General features: G+C 40.5%; 1 protein-coding gene and 1 non-coding gene across 3 annotated transcripts in view; one reads left to right on the plus strand and one right to left on the minus strand.

The window, feature by feature from the left end:
• Positions 1 to 18,398, plus strand: part of LOC105487728 (small integral membrane protein 14) — a 91,850-nt gene that overhangs the window by 10,667 nt on the left and 62,785 nt on the right. Inside the window, exon 1 of one of the 2 annotated variants that reach the window (XM_011751350.3) lies at positions 1,477 to 1,576. The exons of the other annotated variant lie outside the window; for it this stretch is intronic. The gene's annotated coding sequence lies outside the window, so the exon portion shown is untranslated. Of the gene's footprint in view, positions 1 to 1,476; positions 1,577 to 18,398 lie in introns of those variants that run through there. 2 annotated transcript variants of the gene reach the window in all.
• On the minus strand, positions 7,198 to 7,259 carry LOC112427748 (U7 small nuclear RNA). The gene has a single exon (XR_003019478.2). It is a non-coding gene; the product is annotated as a U7 small nuclear RNA (small nuclear RNA).

The raw sequence follows: 18,398 nt of genomic DNA on the forward strand, positions 1-18,398 counted from the left end.
CTCCCGAATTGCTGGTACTACCGGCGTGCGCCACTATGCCCCGCTAATTTTTTTTTTGTATTTTTAGTAGAGACGGGGTTTCACCATATTGGCCAGGCTGGTCTTGATTTCCTGACCTTGTGATCTGCCCATCTCAGCCTCCTTTAAAGTGCTGGGATTACAGGCATGAGCCACGGCACTCGGCCATATTTTCCTGAGTTTACAATGTTAAAATTTAGAATATGACTAGTAAATATTCTTGGGTATAATTTTTTTTTTTTTTTTTTGTGATGGAGTCTCACTCTGTTGCCCAGGCTGGAGTGCAATGGTGTGGTGTTGGCTCACTTCATCCTTTGCCTCCTGGGTTCAAGCAATTCTCCTGCCTCAGCCTCCTGAGTAGCTGGGAATACAGGCGCGCGCCACCACACCCGGCTAATTTTTATATTTTTAGTTGAGACAGCATTTTACCACATTGGCATGCTGGTCTCTTGAACTCCTGACCTTGTGATCCACCCGCCTCGGCCCCCCAAACTGCTGGGATTACAGGTGTGAGTCCCCATGCCTGGCTTTTTTTTTTTAGGATTTAAAAATTTTCTCTGCGTGACACAGGAGGTCCTGATGACATGTGCCCTCTGGGGTGGAAATTTTAGAAAACGTTTTCAAATTATGAAACTTATGGTTATAATATTGAATACAAACAAAGATGATTTAATTGAAAAGCTTTCCTTTGTTCGACTATTTATGATCAGTTTTAACCCTAGACCTTGACCAGGCAGAGAGAATTCTTAGGATTGTATAAGAGTAAACTGCAGCCAGGAAAGGACAGGAAATTAGTAGGTGAGAGACCAAGATTAAGAATAGAAGACCTCTTTCTTCTCTTTCCCTTTTATGCAGATGAGTGATAGCTTTGGCCCCAGTGAAACATACACACTCCAGAGCACTATACAGAGAACTTTGGCTAAGGGTTAAAGATACTTTGGTCTTCAACTGACCCCAAGTTTTAAAACTTTTTCAGTTTATTAAGTACTGTTACAAATTCTCACTTGATCTTTGCACAAGTGTTTAAAATGAATAGTTTCAATTATCACTTCTGTTTTATGGATAAACTGAAGTCACAACGAGGCTAAGTGATTTATCTATTAATATTTCTCAGTACTGCCTTAAGTTCTTTGTCTAAGGATGTTCTTTCTGCTATCCCATGATGTTTTGGCAAGTGTAGTCTAAAGTGATTCTAAAATAGGAGTCAGATATAGGTAAAGAAAAAAAGGTCACCAAGGAAAGAGAGGGTAATGTTTAAGACAGTCCTTTGGTCTGAATGCTTGTGTTCCCCACAATTCATATTTGAAATCCTGACCCCCAGTGTGATAGTATTAGGAGGAGGTGGGCCTTTGAGTAGTGATTAAGTCATGAGGGTGGAGCCCTCATGATGAGGAGTAGTGCCCTTATAAAAGAGGGCTCAGAGAGCTGCTCGCCCTCTTCCACCATAGTAAGACACAGTGAGAAGGCACCATCTACCAACCAAAGAGTGGGTCCTCAGCAGACTCTGAATCTACCAGTGCCTTGATCTTGGACTTCTTAGCCTCTAGAACCGTGAGAAGTAAATTTCTGTTGTTTGTAACCTACCCAGTCTGTGTTATTTTGTTTAAGCAGCCCAATAGACTAAGGCACCTGAGAACATAGGGTCACATTTAATGAGAATTTCTAGAAAAATGGTGGCACCCTGGGGGGTGAATCTTGAACAGAATCATGTGTTGCAGAGAAATGGAAACATTAAGATGAGGAAATTCTCTCTGACCTTGAAGGGTTAAGCATAGTAGCAATGGAATAGATGGTTAAGGGGAAGAGTGTTCTCCTTTTCTTGAGTTTTGAGCATTCTCTGGAGTAGTGATCACAAAGGTAATTTGTAACTTTTATTTAGTTGTTAATTATATATTGGTAGGCAATTATTATTTAAATTAACAGTTAACTTGATTGCAAGCTCTTGATGGTAAAAGCTACCTTTGTTTCTTCTGTATCCTCCTCTGAACTCTCTTGCTGGTTACTTAGTCCCCTGAGAGCTTGTTAGATACATCCTTTTCAAGAAAGGAGAAGTGAGAGAAGACAGGGCGTTTGAATCCCACCTCCTGTGCTGTGTGACTTTGGGCAAATTACTGAAGCTTTCAGAGCCTCAGTCCTTTCCTCTTTAATTGAGTGGGTGAGAACTGCTGTATCTCCAAAGTTGTTATAGTGCCACTTTTGAAGTTGTGGTTTGTTGAATATAAATAAATGAAGAGTTGGTATACTGTCATCCAGTGGTCCCCAACCTTTTTTGCACCAGGGACCATTTTCATAGAAGACAGTTTTTTCACAGACAGTGGGCCAGGGCGGGGGTGGGCGGAGGGGGGAGGATGGTTTTGGGATGAATCTGTTCTACCTCAGATCATCAGACATTAGATTCTCATAAGGAGCGTGCAGCCTAGATCCTTCGCGTGCAGTCGCTCCAGTGAAAATCTGACGCCACCGCCAATCTGATAGGAGGCAGAGCTCAGGTGGTAATGCTCACTGGCCCGCACCTCACCTCCTGCTGTGCTGCCAGGTTCCTAACAGGCCACAGACAAGCACCAGTCCATGGCCTGGGGTTTGGGGACTCCTGTACTAATCTATACTTGATCTATACAGTGATATCTTGCATAGGCCTCTGGCCATGCTGACCTAGTTTATTCTATATATTCCTGTTGTACTCTGTGGAAAATAAACTTCTGTTGTCCCTTCTCGCCTGCTCTAGTTTCTTCCTTTTGAATAGTATGCCCTCTGAAAAGGGTGTCTTTAAGCTTTTGCTTTCTTGTAAAAATATTGTATAAGAATTTCAGGGATGGGCTGGGTGCAGTGGCTCATGCCTGCCATCCCAGCACTTTGGGAGGCTGATCACCTGAGGTCAGGAGTTCGAGACCAGCCTGGCCAACATGGTGAAACTCCATCTCTACTGAAAAAAACAAAAATTAGGCGGGTGTGGTGGTGCGCACCTGTAGTGCCAACTACTCGAGAGACTGAGGCAGAGAATCACTCAAACCCGGGAAGTAGACATTGCAGTGAGTCGAGATTGTGCCACTGCACTCCAGCCTGGGCAACAGAGCAAGACTCCGTCTCAAAAAAGAAAAACAAAAATTTGTAATGATGAGTTTCAGGGAATTTTAATCCTGAGTGAGTTTTGATCACAGAGAATTGTGATATTAAGGGCATATAATGGGGTTTATTTCATCATTTAAATTTTGTATGTCTTTAACTTCTCCCAAGTATAGCTTTAGAATAATTTTTAGCAAACAGTAATTGACCAATTTGAACTTGAGTCTGCATCCTTTTTTTTTTGAGACAGAGTCTCGCCCTGTTGCCCAGGCTGGAGTGCAATGGCGTGATCTCAGCTCACTGCAACCTCCGCCTCTCAGGTTCAAGCAATTCTCCTGTCTTAGCCTCCCGAGTAGGTGGCATTACAGGCACGCGCCACTACACCAGTCTTTTTTTTGCCCTCCTTGGCCTTCCAAAGTGCTAGGATTATAGGCGTGAGCCACCATGCCCAGCCGAGTCCGCATCCTTTTCTTGCCTACTTACCATTACAGATGCAAATGTAGTTTAAGAGAAAAGTATTTTATTGCTAAGAACTAATAGGAAGTTTTGTTTTTTTTTTTTGAGATAGAGTCTTGCTCTGTTGCCCAGGCTGGAGTACAATTGCAATGGTGTGATCTCAGCTCACTACAACCTCTGCCTCCTGGGTTCAAGCGATTCTTCTGCTTCAGCCTCCCAAGTAGCTGGGATTACAGGGGCGCGCCACCATGCCCAGCTAATTTTTGTGTTTTTAGTAGAGATGGGATTTCACCATATTGGCCAGACTCGTCTTGAACTCCTTACTTCAGGTGATCTGCCTCCCTTGCCTTCCCAAAGTGCTGGAATGATAGGCATGAGCCACTGCACCCGGATGAACTAATATGAAGTTAATTGGTAGTTATCTAATTTCTGTACTGCCCTAAAGTTGTCTTTGTAAGGGTGAAACAAACATAACTAGCATGATTGGTCATATCTGGCAGATGGTGAATGAGTCCTGGTCAGGAATTTACAATGTGACTTCCTGTATAAGATCTGTCATATACTAGATGTGTGATCTTGGTGAAATTACTACCTTAGCTGGGGCTGTGTTCCTCATTTTAAAAACAAAATTTTCCTGCTTTGATTTTTATCAGAAGGGCTCTTATTAAGATGTGAAAGTAGTAAAGCTACATTAGAACATAAACTAGGTGTGGCAATATTTGAGAGCCATTTGTGTTAAAAGAATAATCAGCTTTGAATATTTTGTAAAAAGTATTGTGTATGAGTATGTTTGAACATCTCATTATACTGAGACTTTGAGTAATCTGATAAAAGTCATCCCAACTACTTATTGATGCTTTTTAAGATAAAAATGCATAGAATGCTTCCTCTGGCCTCCCATTTCATTGACCAGTATCTCTATTTTCTGTTATATAAAAACTAATTGCATACATTCTATTTTTTTAAACCTTTTTTTTCTTTTTTACTGAGCAGGCAATGGTTATGAATAATTGCATACCTTCTAAATTGTTACTGTACATTTTCTTCTTCTTTTTTTTCTTCTCTTTTAGCACATCAGATTGCATTGCATTTATTACATTTTCTTCTTGCTGAGGGTTTTTATTTTTATTTTTTCATTTTTTCAGATGGAGTCTTGCTCTGTCACCCAGGCTGGAGTACAGTGGCGCAATCTCCGCTCACTGCAACCTCTGCCCCTGGGTTCAAGTGATTCTCCTGCCTCAACCTCCCAAGTAGCAGAGACTGCAGGCGTGTGCCACCACGCCCAGCTAATTTTTTTTTTTTGTATTTTTAGTAGAGATGGAGTTTCACCGTGTTCGCCAGGCTGGTCTTGAACTCTTGGCCTCAGGTGATCTGCCCTTCTCGGCCTCCCAAAGTGCTGGGATTACAGGTGTGAGCCACTGCACCTGGCCTATTTTTAACATGGAAAGACTTGTGATATTGTTCTTCATCACTGTGAAGATTTGGCTGGCTATGTGAAAAGTAACTTTATCATAAATCACGTTCTTTAAAATCACAATAAAGAGAGTTTTCATATTCTGGCCTTGAATTAGCCAGTGTTGTTCCCCCCCTTCTCAGGAAGAGCTCTGCTTGCATGGAGTGGGGGAGAAGGGGGGGAGATAATTGTTTTTCTATAAAAATGTATCGTTAAAAAAACTTTTATGTATTAATAATTTGAAATTTTTAGCACTAAAAGGTAGAATGGTGTAATGAATCTCTGTGGACCCATCACTTGCCTTCAACAGTTAAACTCATGGTGGTTTTGTTTCATCCATACCTCTCCCCTCTTGGCAGGTTTATTTTAAACTAGACCCCAGGCATTGTATCACTTTAACTGAAAATACTTAGTGAGATCCCTAAGAGATAAGGACTCTTTTTGGATGTGATCATTGACATTGTACTTATGTAACAATGTCATTTCAACAGTGTTCAAAGTTCGTGATAGTTCATAAATGTCCTTTTACTAGGTTGGTTTGAATCAGGATTGGTATCTCTTAATTTAGTTTTAATCTGTAACCATTCCCCTGCCATCTCTTAAGATTTATTTATTTATTGCCATTTATTTGTTGAAGAAACTGAGTGACATTCCCTGGATTTAGCTGCTGCATCCAAAAATTTTTTTCCTGATTATAAAAGTCAATATGTAACCATTATATGATATTTGAAAATTGTACAAAGTGAAAAGTAAAACCCTGCCACCCAGAGATAACAGATGTTAAAGTGTTATGTTTTCTTTCAGCCTTTTCATTTGTATGTGTGTTCCTATGCCTTTAAAAACATGTGCATTTGCAGGCCAGGAACAATGACTCATGCCTGTAATCCCAGCACTTTGGGAGGCCGGGGCGGGCGGATCACTTGAGGTCAGGAGTTCAAGACCAGCCTGGCCAAAATGGTGAAACCCTGTCTCTACTAAAAATGAAAAAAAAATTAGCTGGGTGTGGTGGCACACACCTGTAATCCCAGTTACTCAGGAGACTGAGGCAGGAGAATCACTTGAACCCAGGAGGCAGAGGTTGCGGTGAGCCGAGATGTGCCACTGCACTCAAGCCTGGGCAAAAAAGGGAGACTCTGTCTCAAAAAATAAATTAATAAAAATAAATTAAAACATGCATTTGCTATGTTTATTTTTATGCCATTTTTAATATGCTTTTAACATTATGTTGTGATCATTCCTTCATATTATCAAGAAAGAAAATGAGGCTGAATGTGGTGGCTCATTCCTGTAATCCCAGCACTTCGGGAGGCTGAGGCAGGAAGATCGCTTGAGGCTGAGGCAGGAAGATCACTTGAGCCTGGGAGTTCAAGACTAGCCTGAGAAGCATAATGAGACCCCGTCTCTACTTAAAAAAAAAAAAAAAAAAAGCCAAGCATGGTAACATGTGCCCCCATAGTCCCAGCCACTTGGGATCAGATCACTTGAACCTGGGAGGTCAAGGATGCAGTGAGCCATGATTGCTCTACTGCATGCCAGCCTGTGTGACAGAGCGAGAGCCTTTCTCAAAAAAAAAAAAGAAAAAAAAAAGAAACATTTGGCTGTATAATACTTTACAGTGTGCATCACAATTTAAATATTTCTTTTTAGCTGGATATTTAGATTATCCCCATTTTTCACTACTTTAAAGCCATGATAACCGTCTTTGTATATAAATCTTTGTACTTCAGATTATTTTCCTTGATAGGCTTAGAACTGGACTTATTCAGAGGGCATGCACGTTTTTTAACATCTGGATTTGTATTGCCAGAAAAGTTATCATAGTTTGTAATTTCCAATGCAGTGTATAAATGGCTGCATCTTACTAAAGAATTGGTTTGCATTTGCTCTTTATTTTTAAAATGTCTTTGCCAGCCATATTAGTGGAATGTTTGGAGTTTTTTTCCCCTAATTCTTTTGCTTTTTAAATTTTACTTGGGATTTTTTTTTTAAATGCACAGTCTTGTGTCCTAAATTTGATATTTTTCATGGTATTTATCTTTTTTGCGTTTTATCTGTACTTTAATGGATGCAAAGTTTGTATGTATCTGTAGGAAGTCCTTCTCTGAATATCAGATAAATGTTAACCTTACTTCTCTGGTAGAATTGCTGATTTTTTTTTCTTCCTTAACTGCTAGTAGGTTTTCTTTTTCTGTTTGGAATTTTTTCTGGGGAGCTTTCCAGCAAAAACTGGAAAGTCTATTAGACAAATTCTGAAAGAGCTATAACACTGTAGGTTTTCCTAGCACTGAATTTATTGAAATTAGAATCCCTTCCCCATTTATTTGTGATTCCAATTTTGATATATAAATATAAATAAATATATTTTGAGGGGAATTTGTTCAGACAATTCTATAAATCTGATTTGCTGGTCGTAAGTGTGTTTGTGTGTGTGTGTTTGCATACTGTTTTTTTGTTGTTGTTGTTTGTTTGTTTTTGAGACAAGAGTCTCGCTCTGTCGCCCAGGCTGGAGTGCAGTGGCCGGATCTCAGCTCACTGCAAGCTCCGCCTCCCGGGTTTACGCCATTCTCCTGCCTCAGCCTCCCGAGTAGCTGGGACTACAGGCGCCCGCCACCTCGCCCAGCTAGTTTTTTTGTACTTTTTAGTAGAGACGGGGTTTCATCGTGTTCGCCAGGATGGTCTCGATCTCCTGACCTCGTGATCCGCCCGTCTCGGCCTCCCAAAGTGCTGGGATTACAGGCTTGAGCCACCGCGCCCGGCTGCACACTGTTTTTTAAAAAACTTGTTTATTCCGGCCGGGCGCGGTAGCTCAAGCCTGTAATCCCAGCACTTTGGGAGGCCGAGACGGGCGGATCACGAGGTCAGGAGATCGAGACCATCCTGGCTAACACGGTGAAACCCCGTCTCTACTAAAAAAATACAAAAAACTAGCCGGGCGAGGTGGCGGGCGCCTGTAGTCCCAGCTACTCGGGAGGCTGAGGCAGGAGAATGGCGCAAACCCGGGAGGCGGAGCTTGCAGTGAGCTGAGATCCGGCCACTGCACTCCAGCCTGGGCGACAGAGCGAGACTCCATCTCAAAAAAAAAAAAAAAAAAAAAACTTGTTTATTCCTGCCAGGACAAGGAAGATATTTGGCCTTAAAAATTTAACACAGGGTCATCAGGACTCACTCACCACTTCCCACATAAAAGTGGATTGTTGTAGAAACAGTAATAGTAAAATATCATTTTCATTACATTCCTATAGTACATAGCAGCTCACAAGCACTTTTATATTCAGTATATTCCAGGTTGGGCACAATGGCTCACGCCTATAATCCCAACACTTTGGGAGGCTGAGGCCAGAGGATCAGCCTGGCCTTGCTATGTCGACCATCCTGGGCAACATAGCAAGACCTCCGTCTCTACAAAAAAATTTATTTTTATTTTTAAATATATATTTTTCTTAATAGAGATGGGGTCTTGCTGTTTCTCAGGCCAGTCTTGAACTCCTGGGCTCAAGCAATCCTCCCACCTCACCCTCCCAAAGTGCTGGAATTAAAGGCATGAGCTACCATGCCCAGCAAAAATATTTTTTTAAGCAGCTGGGTGTGGTGGCGTGCGCCTGTAGTCCCAGCTCCTCAGGAGGCTGACGTGGGAGGATCACTTGAGCGCCCATGAGTTTGAGGCTGCAGTGAGCTGTGATTGCCATTGTACTCCAGCCTGGGCAACAGAGCGTGAGTCCCTCTCTCTTTAAAATATATATTTATGTATTAAATATATTAAACAAATACATTATATTAAATATGTATAAATATATATTAAATATAAATAAATGTATTAAATATATATTTATAATTAAATATAAATATATTTAATTAAAAATATATATTTGTATATATTTTGAGAAAGTTTATCTCTTTTCTCAAAATATATATTTAATTATATCTCAATTTTCTCAAAATATATATTTAATTATATTTCAATTTTCTTTTGAACTGAATATGCTAAATTGTCTAAACACGGTCTTACCTTCTATCATCACTTAATTTGTTGGTTAGAGATAATATATCATATATTTTCCAAAGACAGGCTTGTGGACTATAAAGGATCTGACAGCCAGGAGAGGTGGGTATGTGGTGTATATGCATCCCTGCTGCTATTTTATGCCCAAATCTCTACTCCATAATGCTGCTTCCCACTGAGTCTATTCACACTCACTTTCTTCTCAAGAGAGGGGCTTGACAGCCCTTCAGGGTCCAACATGCAGGTTGAAAAAAGTGTGCAGTCCTTTCTGTAAATTACCAGACCTAAAAAATATAAAAGCTATTATACAACGATACTTGCTGCTTGGGAAGTGTAATCAGTGACAGTGGGTAAAAGAGAATGAGAATGAGTGAGTTTTATTACTTGGGGGCTTTTTTTTTTTTTTTTTGAGACGGAGTCTCGCTCTCGTTCTGTCGCCCAGGCTGGAGTGCAGTGGCACAATCTCGGCTCACTGAAGCCTCCACCTCCCGGGTTCAAGCAGTTCTCTACCTCAGCCTCCTGAGTAGCTGGGATTACAGGCGCCCGCCACCATGCCTGACTAATTTTTGTATTTTTAGTAGAGATGGGGTTTCACCGTCTTGGCCAGGCTGGTCTTGAACTCCTGACCTTGTGACCCACCTGCCTTAGCCTCCCAATACTCTGGGGCTTTTAAGTGCAGTTCCTGGAGCCCCATTTTTATTAGACTGAGGTTATCTGGAGGTGATCACATCTTGCTCATCATTGTTTTTCCCATGCGTGTTGCAGTGTTCAGTATCAAGGTGTTCAAATGAGTTGGGCTTCAGTGAATTTTTCCTTTTTCTTGATGGTGTAAGTTCTCCTCAGCAGCTCCTGGTGATGATTCCTCTCTTGATGTTTTGGGGGCCTTTTCTGTATTTGCCAAGACTTGAGTGGTCATGATTTGATGTCACTGATAGTTTTAGGTTTCTATGTTGGCTCCACTTGTTATTTCTGAAGAAGTGTACTTGCTTTGGCAGGAGTAATATTCTCTCTTACTTCTCTCCTTTCTCTACCATTTTTTCCTTTGTCATCTCAACTATGGTAAGCATCCAGATGATGTATTTGATTGCAGATGCACCTTGGGAAAAGATAAAAAACAAAACTAGGCATTGTCATTTTCCTGATTTTTTTCGGTCTTACATGTGTTTTTAAAAGGAATTTAAAAATGAATTTCCATTTGCTTTTATTTTAAACTTAATTTAACAAAGTACTATACCAATATTAGTAGTTTACGGTTGATACACTGTTTCAGATACACTGTTTCACTGTTTAGATTCTCTTCAGCTGTTAAAGCTTCCACCAGAGAGAGAGTAAGTAGGGAAGGGAAAAGTAAACTTTGAAAACTGATTTTTGCAAACAATGATTGCCTCAGATTTAGGTCAAAGGCTGACTTTAGAAGTATCCATGATAGGGCCTGTTTATATACTTTTTAATATCTTCATTGATGATGGGATATGGTTAATTTTGTAACATTTACCTACAGAGTTACAATCCCTTTTATGAGATATTATCTCTAACCAACAACTTCAGTGATGATAGAAAGACAATTTAACATATTCAGTTCGAGTACATTGATATAGAATTATTTATCCCTAGAGCTTATGGTTATAGTGGATAGAAGAACAAGAAACTTCAAGATTATTCTTTTACAAAGTTAATACTCTTTGAATAGTTAAATATTCAAATGGTGTAATTTCAGAAAACACAATCATATGCAGCAAAAAGTCTCCTTACTACTTCCGCCTCCAGGCCACCTAGGTCCTCTTTCAAACACTAAAAGCTTGGGACTATTTGCAAACATCTCTCCATTGATAAAAACTTAGCCTTAAGTTCCTAATGTTATTGGAGTTTCCACAGCAGCATTTTATTTTTATTTTGGGTAGTATCTGTTGTTTACACATGTATGCAAATTTGCACATATATGTAAATATTTACACATATGCAAATATATAATTTGGTTTAAAAAGTAATACGTATAGAAACAGGAAAATAAGAAAAAAAATCAATACCTGATCATCTTAACAATAACCAGTGTAATGAGTTTAATGTATAATAATTTTTCCCCAAGTTTAAATTCTTGGTAGGTAGTAATTCTACGTATTTTTAAAAACCTGAATCACGGGAATTTCACACTGAGCATACTGGAATTCTGACTCATTTCTTAGGAGGGAAATGAATCTCTTAGTATTGTTGCTCTTGGAAAAGGAGTGGGGAACTAACCTTTTTGAAGGAGAGAGGAAACCAGGGATTGGCAAAAAGAGTAGAGAGGTTTAATAAGGGTGCATATTTTTATACTACAGCCTTGAGAAAAATAAGGAAAAAATCCAGTTGCAGTAATTCTGGGTCCTTAGAATACTGCTTTTCTTTTTTCTGTTTTAAATGTAAGGAATGGATTGGAAGATGTATAGAGAAGATAAGCTCACAGTCAGGTTACACATTTCTGTTATATTTTGATGTGGGTGCCAGGGAGGATTAACTTAAGGAAAGAGAACTTTCCACGTCACGCATTCAGTTTTTGTCTGTTATGACCATGGACTCTGAGCAGCAAGAGTCAGAAACTCCCAAGTTATAAAATGTGGCCAGGCACGGTGGCTCACTCCTGTAATCTGAGCACTTTGGGAGTCTGAGGGAGCAGATCACTAGAGGCCGGGAGTTTGAAACAGCCTGGCCAACATGGTGAAACTCTGTCTTTACTAAAAATATAAAAATTAGCCAGGTGTGGTGGCACACGCCTGTGTTCCCAGCTACTTGGGAGGCTGAGGCAGGAGAATCACTTGAACTCAGGAGGTGGAGGTTGCAGTGAGCCAAGATGGCGACACTGCATTCCAGCCTGGGTGACAGAGCGAGTCTCAGCCTCAAAACAACAACAACAACAACAAAATTGGGAATGTTTAACCCTTTTCAGGGATGTCCCTTCTTTATTTTCAATGGAATAGCCTAGTAGAATAAGCCAAATCTACTATAGAGATGCTGTTAGCAAGAGGCCAGTTTTGCTAGCTATACCGTGTTACTACATAGTATGTTTCATTGCTCGAATGTACCATAGCTTTAATTACTAACATTTGGGTTCTTTATAATTTTTTGAATATTCAGTAATGCACAATTCAGACAGTCCCTTAGAACAGAGTGATAGAAATGTAATTCTTAAGGGTACAAGCTTTGTAAAAATACTTTTTATTATAGGTTTAAAAAATATACACAAAAGTGGACTCAACAATTTTCAGTTACCCATGATCCAGTTTCAATGGTCTTTAACTCCTGGCCAGTCTTGTTTCATTGATCCACATCCAGGTTTTTAGTTTATTATTTATTTATTTATTTATTTATTTTTGAGACGGAGTCTCCCTCTGTCGCCCAGGCTGGAGTGCAATGGCGCAATCTCGGCTCACTGCAAGCTCCGCCTCCCGGGTTCACGCCATTCTCCTGCCTCAGCCTCCCGAGTAGCTGGGACTACAGGCGCCCGCCACCTCACCCGGCTAGTTTTTTCTATTTTTAGTAGAGACGGGGTTTCACCATGGTCTCGATCTCCTGACCTTGTGATCCGCCCGCCTCGGCCTCCCAAAGTGCTGGGATTACAGGCGTGAGCCACCGCGCCCGGCCTAGTTTATTTTTTTTTAATGTCATTTTTTTTAGAGCAGTTTTAGGTTCACAGGAAAATTGAGCAGAAAGTGTAGAGTTCTCACCGGGCGCGGTGGCTCACGCCTGTAATCCCAGCACTTTGGGAGGCCGAGACGGGCGGATCAGGAGGTCAGGAGATCGAGACCATCCTGGCTAACACGGTGAAACCCCGTCTGTACTAAAAATACAAAAAAATTAGCCGGGCGAGGTGGCGGGCGCCTGTAGTCCCAGCTACTCGGGAGGCTGAGGCAGGAGAATGGTGTGAACCCGGGAGGCGGAGCTTGCAGTGAGCTGAGATCCGGCCACTGCACTGCAGCCTGGGTGACAGAGAGAGACTCCGTCTCAAAAAAAAAAAAAAAAAAAGAAAAGAAAGTATAGAGTTCTTATATATCCCTTGCCCCCACACATGCATAGCTTCCCTACTATCAGACACCAGAGTGTTAACCTTTTGTTATAGTCAACGAACCAAACATTGAAAAGTCGTTTTTACCTAAAGTCATAGTTTACATTAGGGTTCACTCTTGGTATTGTACATCTTACGGAGTTTGACAAATGTATAATGACACATATCTACCACTGTAGTAGTATACAGAATTGTTTCATTGCCCTAAAAATCCCTCCATCCATTTATTTATTTTTTAAAGGTCTGTTGGACTTGACATTTTTTAAGTAAATATTTTTATTTTGCGATAAATTTAGACTTACAGAAAAGTTGCAAAGGTAATACAAAGTTATTATATACTCCTCACCCAGCTTCCCCTAATATTAATGTCTTACTTTCGGGCCGGATGTTGTTCCTCACGCCTGTAATCCCAATGCTTCTGGAGGCCAAGGTGGGAGGATCACTTTAGCCCAGGAGTTCAAGATCAGCCTGGGCAACATAGCAAGACCTTGTCTCTATAAATAAATTTTAAAAAATAAAAAAACATTTTAGAGACTCTATCGGCTATTTTAACTCCCTTTATCTCTTTCATGAGCTTGCATGAGCTGGAGTGCTTAAGGTTCTAACAGCAATGATAAATTGGTTAACAGCACTGGAAAATTCCCTCACCACATGTAGCAACAGTATGACTCAGCTGAGTTATTCCTGCCAAATTCTACCAGGAAAGGTGTTAGTTGTAGAGGAGAGAAAGTGACCTGCACCTGCAGAATAAGGGGAATTGCTTTTTGCCTTCTCAACAGTCATGTTATTTCCCTGCTTTTCTGTGCTAAGAATTGTTTGAGAGCTTCAGACATGTTTATTTTGCCCTTAATGCTACATAAAAAGTCACTTATAAACCATGTTGCTTAATATATACCTGAAGTCAGATTGCTATCACAAAAATGGGAAAATGCTGACATACAAATTCAGTGACTATTATGGAAATATAAAAAAATTTTTGAAAAGTAGCATAGGGGCCAGGTGCAGTGGCTCATGCCTGTAATCCCAGCACTTTGGGAGGCTGAGGCAGGCAGATCACCTGAGGTTGGGAGTTCAAGACCAGCCTATCCAACATGGCAAAACTCCATCTCTACTAAAAATACAAAAAATTAGGCAGGCATGTGGCGCACACCTGTAATCCCAACTACTCTGGAGGCTGAGGCAGGAGAATCGCTTGAACCTGGGAGGTAGAGGTTGCAGTGAGCCAAGATCGCGCCACTGCACTCCAGCTTGGGCAACAAGAGCAAAAACTCCATCTAAAAAAAAAAAAAAAAGGTAGCCTAGGAACTCCCCAGAACCTATAACACAACTTCAATAATTATCAACTTACTGTCTCTTTTATTGCATCTATGCCTATGTTTGCTTCCCTTACTGCTCCTCGATTCTATTGACTTTCCTTTTATTTATTTGTTTATTTATTTTGTAACTGAATTTTGCTCTTGTTGCCCAGGCTAGAGTGCAATGGTGCCATCTTGGCTCACTATAACCCTCCCAGGTTCAAGCAATTCTGCTTCAGCCTCCCAAGCAGCTGGGATTACAGGCGTTTGCACCACCATGCCCAGCACATTTTTATATTTTTAGTAGAGACTGGGTTTCACACCATGTTGGCCACACTGGTCTTGAACTCCTAACCTCAGGTGATCCACCCTCCTTGGCCTCCCAAAATGCTGCGATTACAAGTGTGAGCCACCGTGCCTGGCTATTTTGAATTTTCTTAGTAAACTATTTATGTTTTCATGACTTAGACCTTTATAACCTGTTGCACGTTTTTGAGAAACAAGTCTTGAAGCTGCTTGTCCTCAAGGATCAAGCCCCCCGTGACTTTGGTATTGGCATTGTTCTCTAACATTAGGGATATATATTGGGGAGATGAACAAGTCTGTGAAACATACAAGATGAAACATTGTTTTAAATTACTTTCTATCAAAGACCTTATTGAGGCAGATTTACTAAAGTTCTGATTCAGTCACACTGTTCTGTCTTGCCTAGGATAGAGCAGCTTAATGTCTCTGGAGACCACGGGATTTAAATGTGCGGTGGGACTGGTTAAGTTTTTTTCTTCTGGTGCCTAGCTGCTGGTTTGTGTTGACACTTGTTTTTGGGTCTTCATCAAAAGAGAACTGTGTTCATCCTATTTTCAAAAAAAAAACCCCAGTGATTTTAAAATGGAAACTGTTAACTGAAAACCAAGTAGTACTTAAAACAGCTCAAGTTTACAGGAAGAAAGTTCCACAGAAGTGTAGCACTATTGAGGAATGTCCTATTTATAAATATACTTTCTCGTTTTACTGGAGGCTAATTAAGACTGAAGTATAATTTAAAATTCTAGTTGATTTACTTGTTCCTGGCACATATAGATGTAGAGAAAATAAACATTGTCAAGAATTCAGTAAATATTTATTCTGTGAGTGCTGTGGCTAAGCAGTATAGGTGGTGTTCAGAGATGATGACTAAGATTTCTGCCCTCCAGAAGCTCTGTTTTTTTTTTAGGGGTGGTGGTGGAGTCTGATTTTGTTAATTTAATGAATTAAAAAGAGATTTTAAAATAGCCATGTTTTACAATTTTGGTGGGTAATACAGTGATAAAAACAAGTCTCCCTTTCTTTATGAAAGCCAGTGTGCTTGTGCTTTCTTAAAGTTCTGTGTTCAGAGGCTACAGAGGTGGTCATTTCTGTATTTGAATTTGTTTTATAAAAACCTTAGTAAAAGGCCAGCTTGTTGACTCATGCCAATAATCCCGGCACTATGGGAGGCCAAGGCAGGTGGATTTCTTAACCTCAGGAGTTCAGGACCAACCTGGGAAACATGGCAAAACCCCGTCTCTACCAAAAATATAAAAATTAGGCATGTTGGCAGGTGCCTGCAGTCCCAGCTACTAGGGAGGCTGAAGTGGAAGGATAGCTGGAGCCTGGCAAGTCGAGGCTGCAGTGAACTGTGATTGTGCCACTGCACTCCAGCCTTGGTGACACAGTGAGACCCTGTCTCAAATTTTTAAAAAATAAGAAAATCTTAGTAAAATATCTTCATTTTAACCAACACAGTATTATTAGTATCTACTAATAATAAAAAATTAGCCGGGTGTGGTGGCGCATGCCTGTAATCCCAGCTACTTGGGAGGCTGAGGCAGGAGAATTGCTTGAACCTGGGAGGTGGAGGTTGCAGTGAGCCAAGATTGCGCCATTGCACTCCAACTGGGGTAACAAGAGCGAAACTCCGTCTCAAGAAAGAAAAAACAACAACAAAAAAGAAAAGACAGTTGAGACACAGAAATTTACCGGTGAACTTTTTTTTTTGAGACAGAGTCTCACCGTCGCCCAGGCTGAAATGCAGTGGCATGATATTTTTTGTATTTTTAGTAGAGACGGGGTTTCACCATGTTAGCCAGGATGGTCTTGATCTCCTGACCTCGTGATCCACCCGCCTCGGCCTCCCAAAGTGCTGGGATTACAGGCGTGAGCCACCGTGCCCGGCATACCGGTGAACTTTATATATAAGGGTAGGTTATATTTACTGTCAGAGTTTTCTGTGTTGGATATATACAATCAAACGTGAAAGCTAATCAGCTTTTTTTTTTTTTTTAAAAAAAGGTGTGGACAGAGTGGCCTCAGACAAAACTGTGAAGTAGAGTTTACACATGGTTTGCTTACCTTCCAGAAAGTGAGCCTCTCCAGCTTAGGCCACATCTCCATCTCCCCTTCCAATCCTCACCTCCCCTTCTACCTTTAGCTCAGGCAGGCAGATCTAGAAGGATATTAGATGGAAAGGTTTGCCCTGTTTATGGCTTGATTTCATCTCAATATATTTTGGTTGTTTCACCAAATCACCACGTAGAAATCTACCTTAATTTTTCTAACAGCTGTATAGGATCTTATGTACTCATTGCATCATTTAATCGAAACAACACTGATAAATCCTTTGCATTACTTTTTTCTTTGCTGTTACGGTATTCCAGTAAACATGCTGTACAGAAATTTTGCATGCTTGTTTGAATATGGATATTCAAATTAACTAGGCTGAATTATTATTATTATTTTGAGATGGAGTCTTGCTCTGTTGCCCAGGCTGGAGTGCAGTGGTGCAATCTCGGCTTACTATAACCTCCACCTCCTGGGTTCATCGATTCTCCTGTCAGCCTCCTGAGTAGCTAGGATTACAGGCGCACACCACCACGCCTGGCTAATTTTTTTTTTTTTTTTTTTTTTGAGATGGAGTCTTGCTCTGTTGCTCAGGCTGGAGTGAATTGGCACTATCTTGGGTCACTGCAACCTCCACCCCCTGAGTTCAAGCGATTCTCCTGCCTCAGTCTCCCGAGTAGCTGGGATTACAGGCACCCACCACCGTGCCCAGCTAATTTTTGTATTTTTAGTAGAGATGGGGTTTGGCCATGTCGGCCAGGCTTGTCTCGAACTCCTGACCTCAGGTCAGGCCTGCCTTGGCCTCCCAGAGTGCTGGGATTACAGGCGTGAGCCACTGTGCCTGGCTGGATGAATTAATTTTATCAATCTCCTGATACGTGTAAGATTGTGTTGATTTACATTTCCATTTTGTATTTGCTTATTGGCTCTGTGTTTTCCTGTGAATGTAATCTTCGCTCACTTTTCTACTAGGTTGCCATTTTCATACTGATTTTTTCAGAATTCTCTGTAAATTAAGGAAACTAGCCCTGATATTACACATGGTTTTTCAAGTTTGTTGTCTTTTCATTTTATGGTATATTTTTGGTTTTATAGAAACTTTTATTGGTTTTGGTTGTTAAAATTATTAGTCCTTTCCTTCATGGTTTCTTGGACTTATATTCTATATGTATCCCAGTCATCTTCTTGTAATTATATATGTGTGGCTTTTTAAAATTAAAATTTGTATTTTAGAAGTCTTAATACATAAATACATGCTCATAAGAAATGTAAAAATTGACAGTGAAACTCTGTTCCCCTATATTAAGTCTGATGTATGTTCTTTCAGTTTTTTTTTTTTTTTTTAAGAGACCAGGTCTAGTTCTGTCACTCAGGCTGGAGTGCAGTGATGTGATCATAGCTCACAATGGTCTCAAACTCCTGGGCTCAAGTAATCTTCCCACTTCAGCCTCCAGAGTAGTTAGAACTACAGGTACACGCCACCACACCCAGCTAATTAAAAAAAAATTTTTTGTAGATGGGGTCTTGCTATATTGCTCAGGCCTCCAGTGCTTTATGTGTGTGTCACAGTTTACCTTAAAAAAAAAAAAAAAGACAATTACCCTGCCATTTATTAAATAATCCATGTTTTTAAATGGCACCTTTTGCATATTCTAAATTTCAGTAAAATCATGGGTCAGTTTGTGAATACTGTATTCTAATCTGTTGCTGTAGTTG

The sequence above is a fragment of the Macaca nemestrina genome, chromosome 3 (assembly GCF_043159975.1).
Source record: "Macaca nemestrina isolate mMacNem1 chromosome 3, mMacNem.hap1, whole genome shotgun sequence".
Classification (NCBI taxonomy): domain Eukaryota; kingdom Metazoa; phylum Chordata; class Mammalia; order Primates; family Cercopithecidae; genus Macaca; species Macaca nemestrina.